Source organism: Acomys minous, assembly GCF_964271855.1.
Source record: "Acomys minous genome assembly, chromosome: 19".
NCBI classification, from domain to species: domain Eukaryota; kingdom Metazoa; phylum Chordata; class Mammalia; order Rodentia; family Muridae; genus Acomys; species Acomys minous.
In genome coordinates, this window is record NC_140499.1 from 59,690,537 (window position 1) to 59,710,315 (window position 19,779).

At 43.4% G+C, this 19,779-nt stretch overlaps 1 protein-coding gene and 1 long non-coding RNA gene across 4 annotated transcripts in view; one reads left to right on the top strand and one right to left on the bottom strand.

Annotated features, from left to right (window-relative positions):
- CD5L (CD5 molecule like) overlaps window positions 1–19,779 on the top strand; it is a 114,597-nt gene that overhangs the window by 78,893 nt on the left and 15,925 nt on the right. The gene's annotated exons all lie outside the window — the stretch shown is intronic.
- The window catches only part of LOC311589771, a 265,612-nt gene continuing 263,518 nt past the window's right edge, over window positions 17,686–19,779 (bottom strand). The window contains exon 2 of the long non-coding RNA XR_014776649.1: window positions 17,686–17,761. This is a non-coding gene — a long non-coding RNA (uncharacterized lncRNA). The remainder of the gene's footprint in view (window positions 17,762–19,779) is intronic.

The window sequence follows — 19,779 nt, forward strand, 5'->3', positions numbered from 1 at the left end:
AGGTAGTTATCCTGTCTTATAGGGTTTTATTTGGTTTATGTTATTATGAGAGACCAATATAAACCCTTGACATCTCTCATCTTTCCACTGCATTCAGCCCACTAGTACATCACTTTTTTTTTTAAATAATAGGGCTTCCTCAAGACCCAGCTATTCCACTCCTTGGAATATACCCAGAAAATGCCCTGACACACAACAGGGACATATGCTCAACCATGTTCATAGCTGCTTTATACATAATAGCCAGAACACGGAAACAGCCTAAGTGTCCCTCAGTAGAAGAATGGACTAAGAAACTGTGGTACATTTACACTATGGAGTACTACTCAGCTATTAAAAACAAGGAATTCCCGAAATTTGTGGACAAATGGATTGACCTAGAAATTATCATAATGAGTGAGTTCACCCAGAAGCAAAAAGAGACAAACGGTATATACTCACTTATATCAAAACACTAGTCCAAGGGATACGTCCCATGAAAAACTTTACTTACCAAGAAAGTGGGTCAGAGGAGAAGACATCTTATTGAGACTTTAGGCAAGAGTAGCATGGAAGAATGGGGAAATAGTTGGACCCACAGGGTCCTGGAAACCTACAAGAAGAACTTTATGACAGGCAGATCTGGGTCCTGGGGTCCTCCTCAAACTATGGCACCAGCCAAGGAGAAATAGGCAGTAAACTTCGAACCCCTACCAAGACCTAGCCGACGAACATGATATTCTCCACCGTTGAGTGGAGAGTGAGACCTGACTCTCACACGAACTCTGGTGCCCCTTTTCTGACCACGTCCCCTGGATGAGGATGCCTGGTGGCACCCAGAGGAAGGATAGCAAGTTACCAAGAAGAGACTCGATAATCTTAGAGCATATATAGGGGGAGGAGGTCTCCCTCAATCACAGACATAGGGGAAGGGAGAAGGGGGGAAGTGGGAGGGAGGGAAGAATGGGAGGAAACAGGGGAAGGGCTAACAATCAAGATGTAATATGAACAAATTAATAAAAAAAATGATTGACCTGAAACTACTATTTTAAAAATGATCTTCGGCAGAAACACTAAAGCCTGGAAAAGTAAAAACTAGAATATATGCTTGGGGGAATATTTGAAGTTGTGTAACAGGTTAATCTCATTAATGTCGACCCATCTGTACATCTGGGGCTTATAACAAAATACTGAGACTCTATCAAATGACAAGGGATGGAAGCAAGGAATGGCTTTAAGCAGCGCTTTAGTGTACCTGCCTTTACCTGTCTCCTAGTAAATTAAACAAATACCTCAGATAGCCCTCAGAAAGTCTTACGTGTGTCCACCGGAGCTGGGATAAATGGACATGTCCCTGCTCATATCTTCAAATACCTAGGGGAGAGTAGCTGCCTAGAGCTGCAATGGAGAACAATTCATGTATGTGTATATTCTCCAGGTTCCCACGCAGACCATCCTAGATTATCTATTTTAAAAATATTTTAGTACTTCTTTAGTAGTATTATGTAAGGTGTCTTTATTGTATTTGCCGCCCCCTGCTCAGCTCTTCCCAGATCTGCCATCCTCCCTCCCTTCCCAACCCACTCAAATTTGTACTCTATCTCCCTCTCCTCGCCCCCCCCCCGCCCGCCCCCCCCCCCCGCCCCAATCATCAAGATGAAACGGTGCTGCCCAAATCTTACTGGATGTATAGTTTCCCAATGTCGGGTGGGTCAACTTACCAGGGGCTGCAGTCTTAGAGGAGAATGTCTCTCCCTCTCCAGAAACGAACAGCTTCTCCATGGTGTGACTTGATATGGCCTGCGCTGACATGGTCTCGTGCAAGCTGTGGCAGCCTCTGTGGGTTCACATGTGCAGCTGTCCTCCTGTGTCCAGGAGACACTGTGTTACTGTATGTGTGCCATCCATCTCTTCTGGCTCTTCAACTCCTCCCGCAATGATCCCTGAGTCCTAGGAGAAGCAGGCGTGATGTAGATGCCCACCCATTTAAGGCTGACCACTTCACAGTCTATCACTTACCGCATGTTGGTGGGTTTCTCTTAAACAGCATCTACTGCGAATAGAAGCTTCTCAGATTAGAGTTGAAATACAACCATTACGACTGGGCTTAACACTATGTCTAGATAACAGAATAAAAGTACAAGGTTCTCTCTTAGGGCCCGTGACCTATCTAACCATAAGTTCCTGGTGCCAGATATGGGTTTCATATTGTAAACAGAGTTTAAAATTCAACCAGGAAGTGGTTGGTTAGTCACAATGATATTTGTGCCACCATTGTACTAATGAGCATGCATTGCCAGACCAGTGAATACTGTAGCTTACAGGATTTGTTTGATGATTATTTTCTCCCCCAGCAGTGTACATAGCACCTTTAGTACCATGAATTCTAGTCAGCAGGGAAGAGGCGTTCAGTTGAGAACCAGTTTGGGTCCTCCATGTTCTGTGACTCGTGTGCCATTTCTTCAGCAATGAGGCCTGGCCACCAAGTTCTGGAGGGTAACCAAGAGCAGTGGCCATGGCCTGTGATGTTTGGAGGTCTATGGCATCTCACGGGACAACTTCAAAGGAAGTAAGCCGTTCCTGTCATGGTTCTTTGTTAACCTCCGGGACTAACTGGGGCATTGTTGATCCATTATACTGTAATGTGGTTCTCAACCTGTGGGCCATGACCCTTTTGGGGGGGTTGCCTAAGACCATTAGAAAACACAGATATTTACAGTAATGTAATTTACATTACATTATCAATCATAACAGTGGTAAAATTACAGTTAGGAAGTAGCAACAAAAAGCATTTTATGGTTGAGGGAATCACCACAACATGAGGAGCTGTAAATTAAAGGTTTGCAGCATTAGAAAGATTGAGAACCGCCGCATTACTCTTCCATAGCCTGCATATTAAATCTGTGTGTGTGTGTGTGTGTGTGTGTGTGTGTGTGTGTTGTGCTTTTTTTTTTTGAAAGGTCTTTAGTGTTCTTTGTCCTTCTCCATAACCCCTCCTCTATTCTACCCTACACCCTCCACGCAAATTCAACCCTTCCAGTTTCACTATTCCCTTTTAACCCTTTAAACAAGTATGTTCTCTCTTCCCTAGCTTGAAAGTCCCTCCAAATAGCCCCTGAGTAATTGCCTGCCACCTATGGATGTTCCAAACGAGACACAAGTATCTGAATATTGAAAGCTAACATTCACAGATGAGAGTAGACATGTGATGCTTCTCTTTTGGGTCTGAGCTTTCTCACTCAGAGTGACTGTTTCCAGCTCCATCCATTTACCTGAAAATTTCGTAGCTTTATTTTTCTTAATAGCTAAACAATATCCCATTGCCTAATCATCAGTTTTCACCATCTACAGACTTTCATTGTCTGTTCATCCGTTGGTGGACATCTAGGCTGCTTCTGCTTCTTGGCTACGGTGAATAGAGGAGCAGCAAGCACGGATGAGTGGGTATCTCTAGGGTAGGACTTGGGGCTCTTTAGCTCTATATCCAAGAGTGGGTACAGCTGGGTCCTGAGGTAGCTTTAGCTGTCTGAGGAAGCTCTGCAGTGACCCTCATAGTGGCCACGCCAGTTCGCACCCCCACGGACAGTGAATACGTCTTCCTCTTTCCTCACATCCAGGCCAGCATTTTTCATAATTTTTTTTCAAACTTTAGTCATTCTGACTATGGTGAAATAAAACCTCAAAGAAGCTTTAATTTGCATTTCCCTTGTGGCTAAAAATGTGAAACAGTTTCAAAAAGACTTTCGCAGCCATTTTTATCTCATCTTCTGAGAATTCTGTTTAGTTTTATGCCCTATTTTTAATTGAGTTGTTTGTTTTCTTGTTAAAGTTAAACAACATTTTGACTGCTAGTCACTAACCCCAGGTGTAAAACTGATAATCTTGTTCCCATTCTGTGAGATGCCTCTTTATTCATGCGATGGTGTCCCTCGATGTACAGAAATTTTTATGAGGTCCCATTTATTAATCATTTGTTTTAATTCTCCTGTGATTGGGATTTGTTTAAAAAGTCCTTTTCTGGGCTAATAAGTTCAAATGGAAGCCCCACTGTCTCCTCTATCAGAGTCAGGGATCAGGTCTCATGTGAGGCTCTTGATCAAGTTGGAGCTGAGTTTTATGTGAGGTGAGAGATGAAGGCTTCCAACATGACCATTGTTGAAGATGCTGTCTTTTCTCCAGTGTATATTACTGGCTCCCTTGTAAAACAAATCAGATGTTGAAAGGTGCATGAACTCATATATGGGTTTACAACTCTGTTCCATTGATCAATTAATATATGAACCAGTTTTATATCCTGCCCTTTGCTGAGTATATTTATCAGCTATAGGAGGGTTTTTTTTTGGAGGGGGATCTTTTACATATAGAATCATCACCCCCTAATAATAATACTTTGATTTCTCTTTTTTTCTGTTTCTATCCCTTTGCTCTCCTTCATTTTCCTCAAGCTAAGACTTTACATTCTATGTTGAACAAGAGTAGGGAAAGGTTTGGGATTTCCTTTATTGTATACTGTGTATTGTTTTTATTATGTTGAGATCTGTCCTGTATTCCTACTATGTCTTGGACTTTTATCATGAAGAGATGTTGGATTTTGTCAAACATATTTTCTGAATATATTGAAATTATCATGCGGTTTCTGTTCTTTAGTGTATTTATGTGGCTGATTATGCTTATGTATGTATGTATAGTGAATCAATCCTACATCTCTAGAACAGAGCCAACTTGGTCATGGTGAATAATTTTTTGATGAATACCATTTGAAAATATTTTATTGAGAATTTTACACAACAATATGGGCTATGAGGGAAATAATAGCTTGATAAGGAGGAGTTTTGAAATATTGCTTCCTTTTATGTCACATGGAATAATTTGAAAGTATGGCAGATTTCTGTACCAATCCATCTAAACATGAGCTTTTTTAACTTGAAGATTTTTAAGTTACAGATTCTATTTCTCCGGGTGTTATGGGTTTAAGTTATTTAGCTAAATTATTATTTAATTTTGGAAGGTTGTACATACCTAGAAATATGTCATTTATATTAGAATTTTTTGGTTTGCTGAAGAATAGATGGTTTTAAATATTTATTATTTTTTATTTATTTTAATTTCAAAGAGTAAATATTATCCTCTCTGAGTCTGTGGGTTGTAGCATGATTATCCTTTACTTTGCAGTTAATATCTACTTATAAGTAAGTACATACCATGTTTGTCTTTCTGGGTCTGGGTTACCTTGCTCAGGATGAGCTTTTTCTAGTTCTATCCATTTACCTGTAAATTGCATTCCCTGTTCCTGGAATAATGACTCATGAGATTAAAAACATATATTTACAAATACTTAGGCCATATAGCTATGCTTTTCTCTGACTAGCTCATGACTTAAAATTACCCATTTTACTAATCCATGCATGTTGCTGGTTACCTGTGCTCAGATACGATGCATCTGCTCTCCTTACATCTTGCTGGCTGAATCTCCTACACCTGGCTCTATTCCAAAATCCCTTCTGCCTGCAAAATGTCCCACCTTCTATGTCCAGCCTCAGCCATAGGCCATAGGTTTTTTTTTAATTGACAGGCATTGTATCTATATAATACATAAGAAATTCCTTCTACAGGGGATACATGGATCTCCCTGAAATGGGGAAATAGAATAGATATTGTAAGTAGACTGGGCCAGGTAGGGACAGGAACAAGAGGGATCGGGTGCGGGAGGGGATGAAAGGAGAGAGTACTGGGAGAGACAGCTGGAACTGGGGGACAATTTGGGGACAAGGTAGAAACCTAGTGCAATGGAAACTCCCAGGAACCTATTAGGGTTACCCTAACTTAGTCTCCTAGTAATTGGGGTATGCAGAGCATAAACTGGCTACCTCCTATAACCAGGCAAGCCTTTCAGTAGAGGCTTTGGGAGATCAACCCAGCCACGAAACCTTTGATGTACAATTTGTCCTGCCTGCATGCTGTGCTAGGGTAAAGGTGGCACAGAAACTGTGGGAGTGGCTAACCAGTGACTGACCCAGCTTGAGGCCTGGTCCATGAGAGGGAGCCCATCCCTGACACTGCCTAGGGGACCAGAAACCAGAGGCTGGATGGCTCAGGGACCTAGACTAGAACTAAACACAACTGACAGGAAGAAAAAAAAAAGTCAACGAATGATCGTCTGCAATACTCACAGACTGGTGCCTAGCGCAATTGTCACCCAGCAACTGATGGAAACAGATGCAGAGACCCACAGCTGAACATTGGGTGGAGTTCTGGGAATCCTGCTGAAGAGGAGTGGGAAGGATTATAGGAGTTAGAGGGGTCAAGGACACCACGAGAAAACCCACAGAATCAACAAACCTGGACTCACAGGGACTCACTGACACTGAACTGAGAATTAGGGGCCTGCATGGTCTTAGGCCCTCTCTATGTATGTACAGTTGTATGTCTTGGTGTTTTGTGGGACTCTTAATAGAGGAAGCAGAGGCTGTTTCTGACAATTTTGCCTACTTTTATGACCCTTGTCCGCCTACTGGCTTGCCTCATTCAGCCTTAATATAAGAAGAAGTGCCTAATATTATTGCAACTTAAAATGCCGTGTTGGGTTGATATCCCTGGCAGGCCTGCCCTTTTGTGAAAAGAAACAGGGAGGTGGTGGGGGCCATAGAGGAGGTGGGGCCATGGAGGAGGTGGGGGCCATGGAGGAGGTGGGGCCATGGAGGAGGTGGGGCCATGGAGGAGGTGGGGCCATAGAGGAGGTGGGGCCATGGAGGAGGTGGGGCCATGGAGGAGGTGGGGCCATGGAGGAGGTGGGGGCCATGGAGGAGGTGGGGGCCATGGAGGAGGTGGGGGCCATGGAGGAGGTGGGGCCATGGAGGAGGTGGGGCCATGGAGGAGGTGGGGCCATGGAGGAGGTGGGGCCATGGAGGAGGTGGGGGCCATGGAGGAGGTGGGGGCCATGGAGGAGGTGGGGGCCATGGAGGAGGTGGGGGCCATAGAGGAGGTGGGGCCATGGAGGAGGTGGGGCCATGGAGGAGGTGGGGCCATGGAGGAGGTGGGGCCATGGAGGAGGTGGGGCCATGGAGGAGGTGGGGGCCATGGAGGAGGTGGGGGCCATAGAGGAGGTGGGGCCATGGAGGAGGTGGGGGCCATGGAGGAGGTGGGGGCCATGGAGGAGGTGGGGGCCATGGAGGAGGTGGGGCCATGGAGGAGGTGGGGCCATGGAGGAGGTGGGGCCATGGAGGAGGTGGGGCCATGGAGGAGGTGGGGCCATGGAGGAGGTGGGGCCATGGAGGAGGTGGGGCCATGGAGGAGGTGGGGGCAGAGGGAAGGAGGAGCACTGTGGTCAGGGCATAATATATGAGAGAACAAATTTAAAAAGAATAACTATTATAATTATTTGACTTTCCTCGGCATTTAAATGTCTCCCTTTAATATTTAATATTTTATTAATTTGAATCATTTCTCTCTTTGAGAGATATCACCTCAGGCAAAAGGATGGAAAAAGACATTCCAAGCAAATGAACCTAAGAAGCAAGCTGACATAGCTATTTTAATATTTGAAAAAATGGACATCAAACAAAAACTAATCAGAAGAGATAGGAAAGGACACTACTTTCTCAAGGAAAAAAAATACACCTAGAGGTCATTGCAATTTTAAACATTTATACACCAAACACAAGGGCATGCAAGTTCATAAAAAAAAAAAAAACACTATTACAGCTTAAATCACATATTGGCCCTCACACAGTTAAAATGGGTAACTTTAATACCCTACTATCACCAAAAGACAGGTCTCCCATACAAAAATTAAACAGAGAAATGTAGTGAGATTTTTTTTTGTTGTTGTTTCTTAAAAAGCCCAGTTACATTATGTGAATATATTTTTGTTTTAATCCTAGGTGTGGGGTATGAGGCTGTTTCAGTTTATCCACAGCTGTTAACTACAGAGGTGTGATCTTTGACAGTTGCAGATAGTTTAATTCTGGGGACTCTTAGAGGATGTAAGTGGGGAGCCCCGAGAGGATCCACGGTGGCTGCTGCTCACAGAGCGCCCTCCACCCTCTGCAGCTGCCACTAGTTTGTCCTGCATTTGCTGTTGAATTTTCTATGGCTGGTTTGCTGGTTTGCTGGACTGCTGGACGTCTTGATGATGAAAATTGAACTTGCCCTAAGGAACTATGTCTCTAATCAGTAGGAAATAACCTATAGAAGTCTATGGCCCCCTTTTCCCTTTAACTTTCTGTCTCTCCTACCTGGTGTTGAGGGATTGGAAGGGATTAGAATGGATAAGGGAGGTAGATGTAGGGCTTGAAATAATGGAAAATCTGGTTTCCAACGTCATAGAAGGGATGGCAAGGAATGAAGGAATGAATATATTGTTCCGGGGTGTCAGCAAAAGACTTTTTTTTTTCAGCTGCCGCCCCTAGATTCTCTTCTACTTTGCTCCTAGAGGGAGTTTTCTGTTTTTCTCCTTCTCCTTCTCCTTCTCCTTCTCCTTCTCCTTCTTCTTCTTCTTCTTCTTCTTCTTCTTCTTCTTCTTCTTCTTCTTTCTGCATTCCATTTCAAATGGAGTTGGGAGAATGGCTAAACAATTGGAAAAGTTGTGAGTAGATACAGAGGGGATCCAAGAAACAACAAAACAAAACAAAATGGATAAAATAGGAAAACCAGAAGGGTCACTCTATTCTCTCATTTTTGAAAGGGCTGCAGAATTGGATGTGCAACTAGAGAGTTTGCAGATAGAGTCTGTGGTTCTTAGAAAGAGAAAGGCACCTGAGAGCGTAGAGCAAAGGGTTCAGACCTGAGAGCTGAGAGCAGGAGCTCCGCAAAACTGCTGCCAGATGCTTTGTGCACTTTCTGTTTCAACTCCAAGCAAACTTGAACACAAAGCAAGTTTCAGTATATACAAGAAAATTGAAATAACACCCTAAATTGTATCTGACCACAACTAACTAAGCTGTAAATCAACATCAACAGAAAGTATATAAATTAATGGAAGATGAACAACTCACAACTGAATGAAAAAAAATGAGTCAAGACAGAAATTAAGGAAAAAATGAAAGACTTTCTAGAATTGAATGAAAATAAATACAAAGCATACCCAAACTTATGGCACACCATGAGGGCAGTTCTAGGAGGCAAATTTATAGCATTGTGTTTATATTTTTAAAAAAATAGAGAGATCTCATTCTGGTAACTTAAAAGTGCATTGAAAGCTATATAACAACAAAAGAGCAAGCAAGAAAGGATATTCAGAAGGAGTAGACAGCAAGAAAAACTAAAACTCAGGGCTGATAAAATAGAAGCAAACAAACAATATAATACAAAGAACTGATGGAACAAAGAGTTGATTCTTTGAGAAAATCAATACAATTGACAAACCTTTTTCCAAATTAACTAAAAGTCAGAGAGAGAAGATCCAAATTAGTAAAATTGGAGATGAAAAGGGGGATGGGACAATAGACACCGAGGAAATGCAGAGAATCATAAGAACATAGTTTAAAAACTTGTGCTCCACCAAACTGGAAAATCTAAAAGAAACTGATAATATTCTTGATACATACCACTTACAAAAGTTAAATCAAGAAGAGATAAGCAATTTAAAGAGATCTATAACCCTGGAGAAGCATAAACAGTAATTAAAACTCAGCCTAAAAAAGCCCAAGGCCACATGGCTTTAGCACAGAATTCTGCCAGACTTTTAAAGAAGAATTAGCACTAACATTCTCCCCAAATCATTCTACAAAAATAGAAACAGAAGGAAGGTTTCTCAGTTTATTTTACAAGGCTACAATCACCCTGATACTCAAACCACATAAAGACTCGACAAAGAGAATTACAATTTTTATTATGGACATAGATGCAAAAGTTCTGAATAAAATAATTGCAAACTGAATTTAAGAATGCATCAAAAAGATCATCCATCATGATAAACTAGGTTTTATCTCAGAGATTCAGGGATGGTTCAACATCTGTAAATCAATAAATGTAATGATTAACCATATAAACAAACTGAAGGGGGAAAAAAGCACATGATCATCTCATTAGATGCAGAGAGGGCTCTGACAAAATCCAACGCCCCTCCATAACAAAAGTCCTGAAGAGATTTAGGGATACAAGGAACATACCTAAATGTAATGAAGGCACTTTACAGCAAGCCTATAGCTAGCAGCCGATTAAATGAAGAGAAACTCAAAGCAATTGCACTAAACTCAGGAACAAGACAAGGTTGTCCACTCTCTATACCTATTCAATATAGTCCTTGATGTGTTAGCTACAGTAGTAAGACAACTAAAGGAGATCAAGGTAGACAGAAATTGGAAAGGAGTCAAAGTATCTTTATTTGCAGATGATATGATAGTATACATAATTGATGAGAAAAAAAATTTCACCAGGAAACTCCTACAGCTGATAAACACTTTCAGCAAAGTAGCTGGATACAACATTTTCTGAGAAAAATCATTAGCCCTCCTATATATAAATGACAAATGGACTGAGAAAGAAATCAAGGAAACAACACCTTTTACAATAGCCTCAAATAATATAAAAATCTTGGGGTAACCAAGAAAAAGTGAAAAACTTTTATGATAAAAATTTAAGGACATTGAAGAAAGAAATTGAAGAAGATATCAGTAGATGGAAAGATCTCCCATACTCATGGATCAGTAGGGTTAATATTGTAAAAATGCCCATTTTACGAAAAGCAACCTACAGATGTAACTAATCCCCATTAAAATTCCCACGCAATTCTTTACAGATCTTGAAAGACAATCTTCAGCTTTATACAGACAGACAGACAGACAGACAGACACACACACACACACACACACACACACACACACACACACACACACACGCAGGATAGATAAAACCTTCCTGAATAATAACAGAACAGCTGAGGATATAGCCATTCCCAATTCCAGGTTGTACTACAGAGCTATAATAATACAAACAGCATGGTATTGGCACAAAACTAGACATGCTGATCAATGGAATCAAATTGAAGACCCAGACATAAGTCCACACACCTATGGATATATGTTTTTTTTTTATAAAGAACTCAAAATACACATTGGGGGGAAAGGACAGCATCTCTAAAGTGGTGCTGGTCAATCTGATGTCTGTACGTAGAAGAATCAAAATAGATGCCTCCTTACCATCCTTCAGAAAACCCAACTCCAGATGGATCGAAGACCTCATCACAAGGCCAGATAAACTAAATCTGATAGAAGAAAAAGTGGGAAACAATCTAGAGGTCATTGGCACAGGAAAAGGACACCAATTAATACATGGGACTTCATGAAACTGGAAAGCGTCTGTATGGTGAAGGACACGGTCATTCAGACAAAGCTGCAGCCTACAGAAAGGGGAAAAAGTTACCTACCACACAGCCAGTAGATGGCTAATATCCAAAAAATATAAGGAACTCAAAAAGCTAGATAGCAAGAAAACAAATAAACTAATTTTAAAAATGGATTTCACATCTAAACACAATTCTCAAAACAGGAAATTGAGTAACTGAAACACCCTTAAAGAAGTGGTCAACATTCTTGGTTATCAGACAAATGGAATTTAAAACTATTTTGAGACTTCATTTTACACTAGCAAGATAGGTAAGATCCATAAAATAAATGACAGCTCATGCGGGCAAGGGTATTGGATACTGACAAAGGCCTTTTCTGCATCTGATGGGATGATCATGACGGTTTTGTCTTTCAGTTTGTTTATGTACTGGGTTGTGCTTATTGATTTATGTCATACTTGATCATGGTGGATTGTCATTTTGATGTGCTCTTAGATTCAGTTTGCAAGTATTTTATTGAGAATTTTTGCATCCATGTTCATAGAGATTTGGTCTGTAATTTTCTTTTCTTTTCTTTTTTTTTTTTTTTAAGATTTATTTACTTATTATTTATACAATGTCCTGCTTGCATGTGTGCCTGAAGAGGGCACCAGATCACATTATAGGTGGTTGTGAGCCACCATGTGGTTGCTGGGAACTGAACTCAGGACCTCTGGAAGAGCAGACAGTGCTCTTAACCTCTGAGCCATCTCTCCAGCCCTATACTTTTCTTTGTTGTTGTTGTTGTTGTTGAGTCTGTATGGTTTAAGAATCAGGGTAGTTATGACCTCATTTAAAAAATTAGGGAATGTTCTTTCAGTTTGTATTTTATAGAACAATTTGAGTAGTATTGGAGTTATTTCTTTTGAAGCTCTGATATAATCCTATGCTGAGTCCATCTGGCCCTGCACTTTTTCGGTTGGGAAACTTTTAACTAATTATCTCAGTAGAAGGTATGGTCTATTAATTTGCTTATTTGATCTTGATTTAATTTTGTTAAGTTATATGTTCCATTTCTTTCAAGTTTTCCAGTTTGGTGAAGATTTCTAGATTTCTAGAATATGTCCTTATGTTTCTCTCAATTTCCTCAGTGTCTGTTCTAGTGTCCCCTTCTCTTTTCTTTTATTTTATTACACATGTATAAGACAAACTACATACAGCAGGGAGAACCATGTGACAATCATGAGAATAATGAGTTCTATACATGTTCCATTCATAGTGACTTGGTCATCTGCATTCGTCTTGTTTGAGGTAAATGTTTTTCCTGTCTTGGTGGGTCTAAATTCCTGAATGAGATTCAATATTTATCCTATCTCAACTCTAATAGCCTAACTTCTTTATCTTGATCTAAAACAATCTTATCCCCTAACCAACTAAGCTTGGTTGTAAAACTATACTATCTTGTCTTCAATGCCCCTCAGAGACTTGAGAAAGAATAAAACTTAAATTCCTGAGTGAACCAGCAGTGTGGGTTAGCAGCTTCCAAAATGTATAAATTGCTAATGTCCCCTTTTCATCTCTAATTTTATTAATTTGATCTTGTTTCTCTTTTAGCTAAATTAGATAAATAAAAAACACAAATAAATAAAACTGGAGATGTAAAAGGAGGTGTTATCAGATACCAATGAAATTCTTAAGAAGCAATAGAACACGCCTTGAAATATTACATTTCTTTTTTTTTTTTTCCAAGACAGGGTCTTTCAGTGTATCCTTGGCTTTCCTGGACTTGCTTTGTAGACCAGGCTGGCCTCGAACTCACAGCGATCTGCCTGCCTCTGCCTCCCAAGAGCTGGGATTAAAGGTGTGCCCCACCACACCCGGCCCCCAAATATTACATTTCACCAAACCCCAAAAAAAAAAATTAAAGAAATGGATGAGTTTCTAAACTCTCATAACCCAAGAAAATTAAAGCAAGACAAAGTAAACAACTTAAATAGATGGGTAGCTAGTGGTGCGCGGTGAAGATTAATATAGCCAGTGAGGAGCAGGTGAGCAGGAGTCTCGGACATGGGAAAGCACATGGAAACCCATCCTTGCTAGAAATCCACAGGGACCAGTCGAATTAAGAACAAGAAACATCCTGTAAACAACAGATCAAGACTCTGGAAAAGCAGCTTCCAAAGCACCAGTGATGTGGGAAGAAAAGAGAAAAGAAAAGAAATGATGAACATGCGGAAGACGGAAGGAAAGGAAGGAGGCACCACAGTTAGAAGACTGCTGACTGAGGACATAGGCATCTTCCTCGAGACCTCTGGATTGGTGACCTCTAAACAGTTGCAAAACCGCTGAGATGTCATTTCCTCGTCCCATTTCCAACTTGTAGTAAACAAAATAGCTGGCCAAAAGGACACTGTCCTTCCGTAGGCCATGTGCAACAGGAATGCTGCAGACACAGAGAAAGGCACCTGGGGCCCAGGGGAAACCAAGTCATCTTCTTGGTCACACAGGTCAAAGAAAACCTCCCTTTGGTGAGGAAGACTGGCATTTCCCAGCATGCCATTTCCAAGGCAGATAAGAGTGTGTGCCTCCACGAGACTCTCCTTGTCCTCCATGGTGGGCAGCACAGTACAATGGTGGCCAACCATGGTGGGGACACTTCCCAATGCAGCAGGACCTCCCAGGATAGTGCCACTTTCCTCTTTTCTCATGGCCTGATGCTGAGCCATGGAGTCAGAAATCATCAGGTGAGGGGCCTTTCCTCCTGGGAATTTGTGTCCATCACAAGCTTGGATCAGAGATGTCCAGGGAGCAGCTTTGGGGCACGGGGCACTAACTGGCTCCAGGAAGTGGCTGCCTCCCCTCTTGCTGCTTCTGAGGTATCAGAGGAACCACACTCTTTACTGTCACTTTTGAGTCCCATTGAAAAGAGGAACAGGAACACGGGTTAATCGAGATCAAATTACATAAATGCCCATTACCTAATGAAATGCAGAAATGAAAAACTGATGATGCTAGCAAAAAGCAGGGCAAATCCTAGCCAAGAAAACTGCCCCCAAAGGGCTATGGTATCTTGCTGACTGCGTGACTGGTGTGAAGCTGGGAAGACGTGGATTGAGTCTCTGGTCAGCAATGCCCAGGCTCTTAGCCCCTCAGCTGCAATGCTCCATTTAGGGGCAGTTGTCAGTGGGTCCAGAAAAGCTCAGGCAGAGCACAGTGGGGACATAAAATGCTGGGGCCAGTTTGGGGGCCAGCAGGACACAGCCAGCCAGTAGATGCTGCCTAGGCAGCCAGTCTAGCAGGCTTCCTCCTGTGGATGCCACTCTTGGACTGCCATCTCCTGTCTGCCCTGCTCTTGGACCTCTCACTGCGTGTGCCTGCCGCAAAGGAGACCACTGTGGCTTTGTTGTGACCTGAGGGAGACCACAGCCTCCATGTCCTGTGTGTTTCTCAGCTGCCATGGTGCCCCAGACTGACAGGATCACCGCTGGGGTTTAAAATCCTTGGGCCTCTTTCCTGTATGTGATTCGAATGTTTTTAGTTTTTGTTTTTGTTGTGTTTTTAAAAAAACAAACTTATATTTGATAATATTTAAAATATTAACTAGAGCAAGAAATAATCATTTTGAGTGAGGCAATACAGACTCAGAAAGAAAAAGGCTGTGTGTTCTCTCTCATATATAGAAAATGTGTGTTTAAATTGGAGAACTGTCCATGCCTCTGGTGGCCTGAGTGTGGGATAGCTGGCCTGCTGAAGTGAGTGTGGGAAGGCTGGCTCAGCAGCTCACCAGCTGCCAACACACAGGAGAGCTAGCACTACCCTTCACCTGGGCAACTCAGGAGAGCTGGCTACCTTGTGAGGGTGCAGGGAAACTGCTGGAGTAACCAACTCAGCTACCAGCTACACCCAGATTCTGAGCTTTGAGTTAGCCCACCCCCAACATCTACTCCATCTATGAGCTGCTGGGGTGCATGAAGGGGCCAGACCTGCAGAATCAAAGCTGTGGGATCTCCATAGCTCAGGGAAACTGCAGGGTATCTGAGAGGAATCTCAGGGCGGGGAGGTCCAGTCCTGATGGTGTGACAGAAGCGGAAGGGTCAATGGCTCATCTGCAAGTCAGCTGTTTGGACAAAAGGGTACACTGTGCAACACACCATGACACACCACAGCTCCCCCAATGAGATTTTATTTTAATTTTTAAATTTTTTTATTTTTTTTTTCTGTGGGGAAGAGGTTACAAGGCTGTAGAGCAAAAATGAAAGGATTGGTTATGAGTGGGGTTGGGGTGCATGATGGGAAATTCACAAAGACTCAGTAAAAACAAAGTAAAATAAATAGGGTGTCCAAAGAAGCCAGGAAGCCACGGCCATGGCAGTGTGTACTTTAAGGGAAAGGCGATGTGTAGGTGGTATGAAAGTGGAAAGGTGAATGAGGCAACAGGAAGGATTGTATGGTGTGGAGGAGAGGAGGGGTGAGGAGAGGAGGGGTGAGGAGAGGAGGGGTGAGGAGAGGAGGGGTGAGGAGAGGAGGGGTGAGGAGAGGAGGGCTGAGGAGAGGAGGGGTGAGGAGAGGAGGGCTGAGGGGAGGAGGGCTGAGGGGAGGAGGGCTGAGGAGAGGAGGGGTGAGGGGAGGAGGGCTGAGGGGAGGAGGGATGAGGAGAGGAGGGCTGAGGAGAGGAGGGGTGAGGAGAGGAGGGCTGAGGAGAGGAGGGCTGAGGGGAGGAGGGCTGAGGGGAGGAGGGCTGAGGAGAGGAGGGGTGAGGAGAGGAGGGGTGAGGAGAGGAGGGCTGAGGGGAGGAGGGCTGAGGGGAGGAGGGCTGAGGAGAGGAGGGGTGAGGAGAGGAGGGCTGAGGAGAGGAGGGCTGAGGAGAGGAGGGCTGAGGAGAGGAGGGGTGAGGAGAGGAGGGCTGAGGAGAGGAGGGCTGAGGAGAGGAGGGCTGAGGAGAGGAGGGCTGAGGAGAGGAGGGCTGAGGAGAGGAGGGGTGAGGAGAGGAGGGCTGAGGAGAGGAGGGCTGAGGAGAGGAGGGCTGAGGAGAGGAGGGGTGAGGAGAGGAGGGCTGAGGAGAGGAGGGGTGAGGAGAGGAGGGGTGAGGAGAGGAGGGGTGAGGAGAGGAGGGCTGAGGAGAGGAGGGGTGAGGAGAGGAGGGGTGAGGAGAGGAGGGGTGAGGAGAGGAGGGCTGAGGAGAGGAGGGCTGAGGAGAGGAGGGCTGAGGAGAGGAGGGGTGAGGAGAGGAGGGGTGAGGAGAGGAGGGCTGAGGAGGGGAGGGGTGGGGAGGGGAGGGCTGAGGAGAGGAGGGCTGAGGAGAGGAGGGCTGAGGAGAGGAGGGCTGAGGAGAGGAGGGCTGAGGAGAGGAGGGCTGAGGAGAGGAGGGCTGAGGAGAGGAGGGACTGTGGTAGTGGCTTACCAGCACTGAAGAGCTTTGAAAATGTCATATGGAAATCTACAAGTTTCCAAAATATATCATATATAAAAAGGGATTTAAATGAAGTTAATCTATAATGGGGATACAGTATCTCTCCGAGACACCGCAGCTTATCAAATGAAAAACCCAGTGATAGGTATGGGTTAGGGTTACCTCTTTTCAAGTGGTCAGTGGGTTCCCATAGTTAGCAATTCCTAAACACTATAGGCTACTACTGTTGGTCTTGGTTACTTCCCAGAACTTAATGGTAAGACTTTGTTGCTGAAGATATCATGTACTTGAGTTATAGGACACAGAAGTCAAGCTTTATCCCTGCTAGCTAGGTTTCATAGTGCTGGATGTTTCTATGCACATTACTGGGGCAAAAAAAAGTCATCAACAGCCTTCCTTAGCAACGAACTCAGCAAGTTACAAAGCAATGAGCCTTGAAAAGTGTGTTAGCTAGTACAGTGCTGGCATGACACTAACAGGCATAACCAAGCACTTTTGATTGGATTTAAGACCTGTTCCACAAGACAGAGATTATGCCTAGTACCTTTAGTTAGGCCAAGAATCATGGTTATGTGGGTCCTAGGTCCTAGGTCCTAGGAGAGAACCTAATAGTATTATTTTGATAATTGTGTTTCTATTGCTGTGATAAAACACTACAACCAAAAGCAACCAGAGGAGAAAAAAGTTTATTTCAGCTTACAGTTCTATATTATAGTCCATCACCAAGGGAAGTCAGGACAGGAACTCAAACAGGGCAGGAACCTGGAGCCAGGAGCTGATGCAGGGGCCACGGAGGAGAGCTGCTTACTCACTCGCTCCTTATCACTTGCTCAGCCTGCTTTCTTATACCACCTAGACTCACCCATCCAGAGCTGGAACCACCTGCTGTAGAATGGGTCCACACATACCAACCATCAATCAAGAAAATGTACCACAGACTTGACCACAGGCCAATTTGGGGGGGGGGGAGCATTTTCTCAACTGACACTAACCTGTGTCAAGCTGACATTTAAAAAAAAAAAAAGAAAGACAAAACAAAAAATCCAGCCATGGTAAAAAAAAAAAAAAAAAAAAAAAAAAAAAAAAAAAAAAAAAAAAAAAAAAACTTTCTCCTAAGTTTTTATCTTTAAACCCATAGGTCAGTGAATCTCTCAGCTGCCATTAGAGCTTCCTTTTGCAGTAGACACCAGTTAATACAGTCAACATACAGAGAATAAAGACTGTGTGGTGCTCTGCTCTAAATATGACACCTATAGTATCTTTGGTGGCCTGGTGGCACTCAAAGAAAGAATAAACAGGCTACCAAGATGAGACTTGATAGCCTATGACCATATAGTGGGGGAGGAGGTCCCCCTCGGTCATAGACCTAGGGGAGAGGAATAGGGTGAAAGTGGGAGGGAGGGAGGAATAGGAGGAGACCAGTGATGGGATAACAACTGAGTTGTAATCTGAATAAATGCATAAAGAAAAAAAGAGCCAGTGGTAGAATTCTGCAGTGAAATAGCATCTGTTGGACATAAACTCACAGTATCTGTGCACCATGAATAAGACCTGCCGTGAATATCAACATGGATATCAAACCAGCCAAAAATCTCACTGTGGATGGAGGGGACGCTCATGAAATCCTGACCTTAGCTGAGGAGCTCTGCAAGTCACGGCTGTTGGGGGAAATAGAGTCAGTTTTACTCAGGAATGTGTCCCCCGAGAGGCTACCCACGTTCCAGTAGATGCTCCTACACCAGTGTGTGTGTGTGTGTGTGTGTGTGTGTGTGTGTGTGTGTGTGTGTGTGTGTGTGCGCTGCACTATGTGGATTCAGGGGGCTTAGGAACAGATGACAGGGATTTTGGAGGTAAAGTGGTTGGGGGACTAGGAGAGGAAGGAATTGGGGAGATTTGATTAGAACACATTGTAGACATGTATGAAATTTTCAGATGATGAAAATAATGTAAATAGTAGAGCACATATCAGTAGGCCATTTGATTGTGGTACAAACAGACACAGCCATAGATCACTCATGCATACACAGACGACCTATTTTCTCTTCAGCTGTTTTTCTCTCGTAAGTTAGCAAAAGAGTTTCTCTTGTCAAGTGTAGTGACGCCTGTCTGTAATCCCAGCACTCAGAAGCTGAGCCAGGAGGATTAGTGTGAGTCTAAGGTCATCCTTGGTTACACTGTAAGCTCCAAGCTAGCCTGGCTGTATAGAGTGAGACATCGTCTAAAAGAAAAAAATAAAGCAAAACAGAGGATTGAGAGGTGGCTCAGCAGCTAAGAACAATTGCTGCTCTTGCAGAGGACCCAGGTTTGGTTCCTGGAAATACAGTGTCCTCTTTTGGCCTCTTGGGGACACCAGGTATTCATGTGGTACACAGGCACAAATGCTGTCAAACACTCAGACTCATAAAAGAAAAATAAATATTTAAAATAAAATAATGTCAGACTTTTATGACCTTCTATAAGTTCCTAGCCCAATACAGCCTTCCAAATACACCCTGCTCACTTGACCTCCACCCCAAACACTGTCCTTTCTGTTTATATACTCTTCCCTTTGGACTAGTTTAGTGGTCCAGAGACCTCGCTCACATGCTTTTGCTGTCTCTCTGTCTTTGTCTGTCTGTCTCTGTCTCTGTCTCTGTCTCTGTCTCTGTTTCTCTCTCTCTCTCTCTGATCTATCTGTCTCTCTCTGCCTCTGTCTCTGTCTCTCCTCTGTTCTGTCTGTCAGTCTCTCTCTCTCTGCACCCCTGCCCCACCCCACCCCATCTACTATGTATCCCCAACTGGACTTAACATTGAAGTCCTGTTTCAGTCTCTGGAAGGCTAGTATTACAGCACAGGCCACGACATTCCATGTCAGTGTTCTCGTTATGGATATCCATGACCCGGTAATGGTCTTCCTCCACACTGAAACCAGAACACCTGCTTTAAAGTCCTGGAGAGACATGAACTAATGTCTATTTACCCCAGATAGTGTCCTGGCAACAGATCAAAGTAGCAATCCCACCCAGAGCCAACCTGTTGAAGCAACAAGCTTATTTGGCTTACTCACGGTGGGGAGGAGGGTGGGAGAGGGGGCAAAATAGCTCTATCACCAAAAAGTCATACTCCAGTGTAATGCCCATGTCTTTTT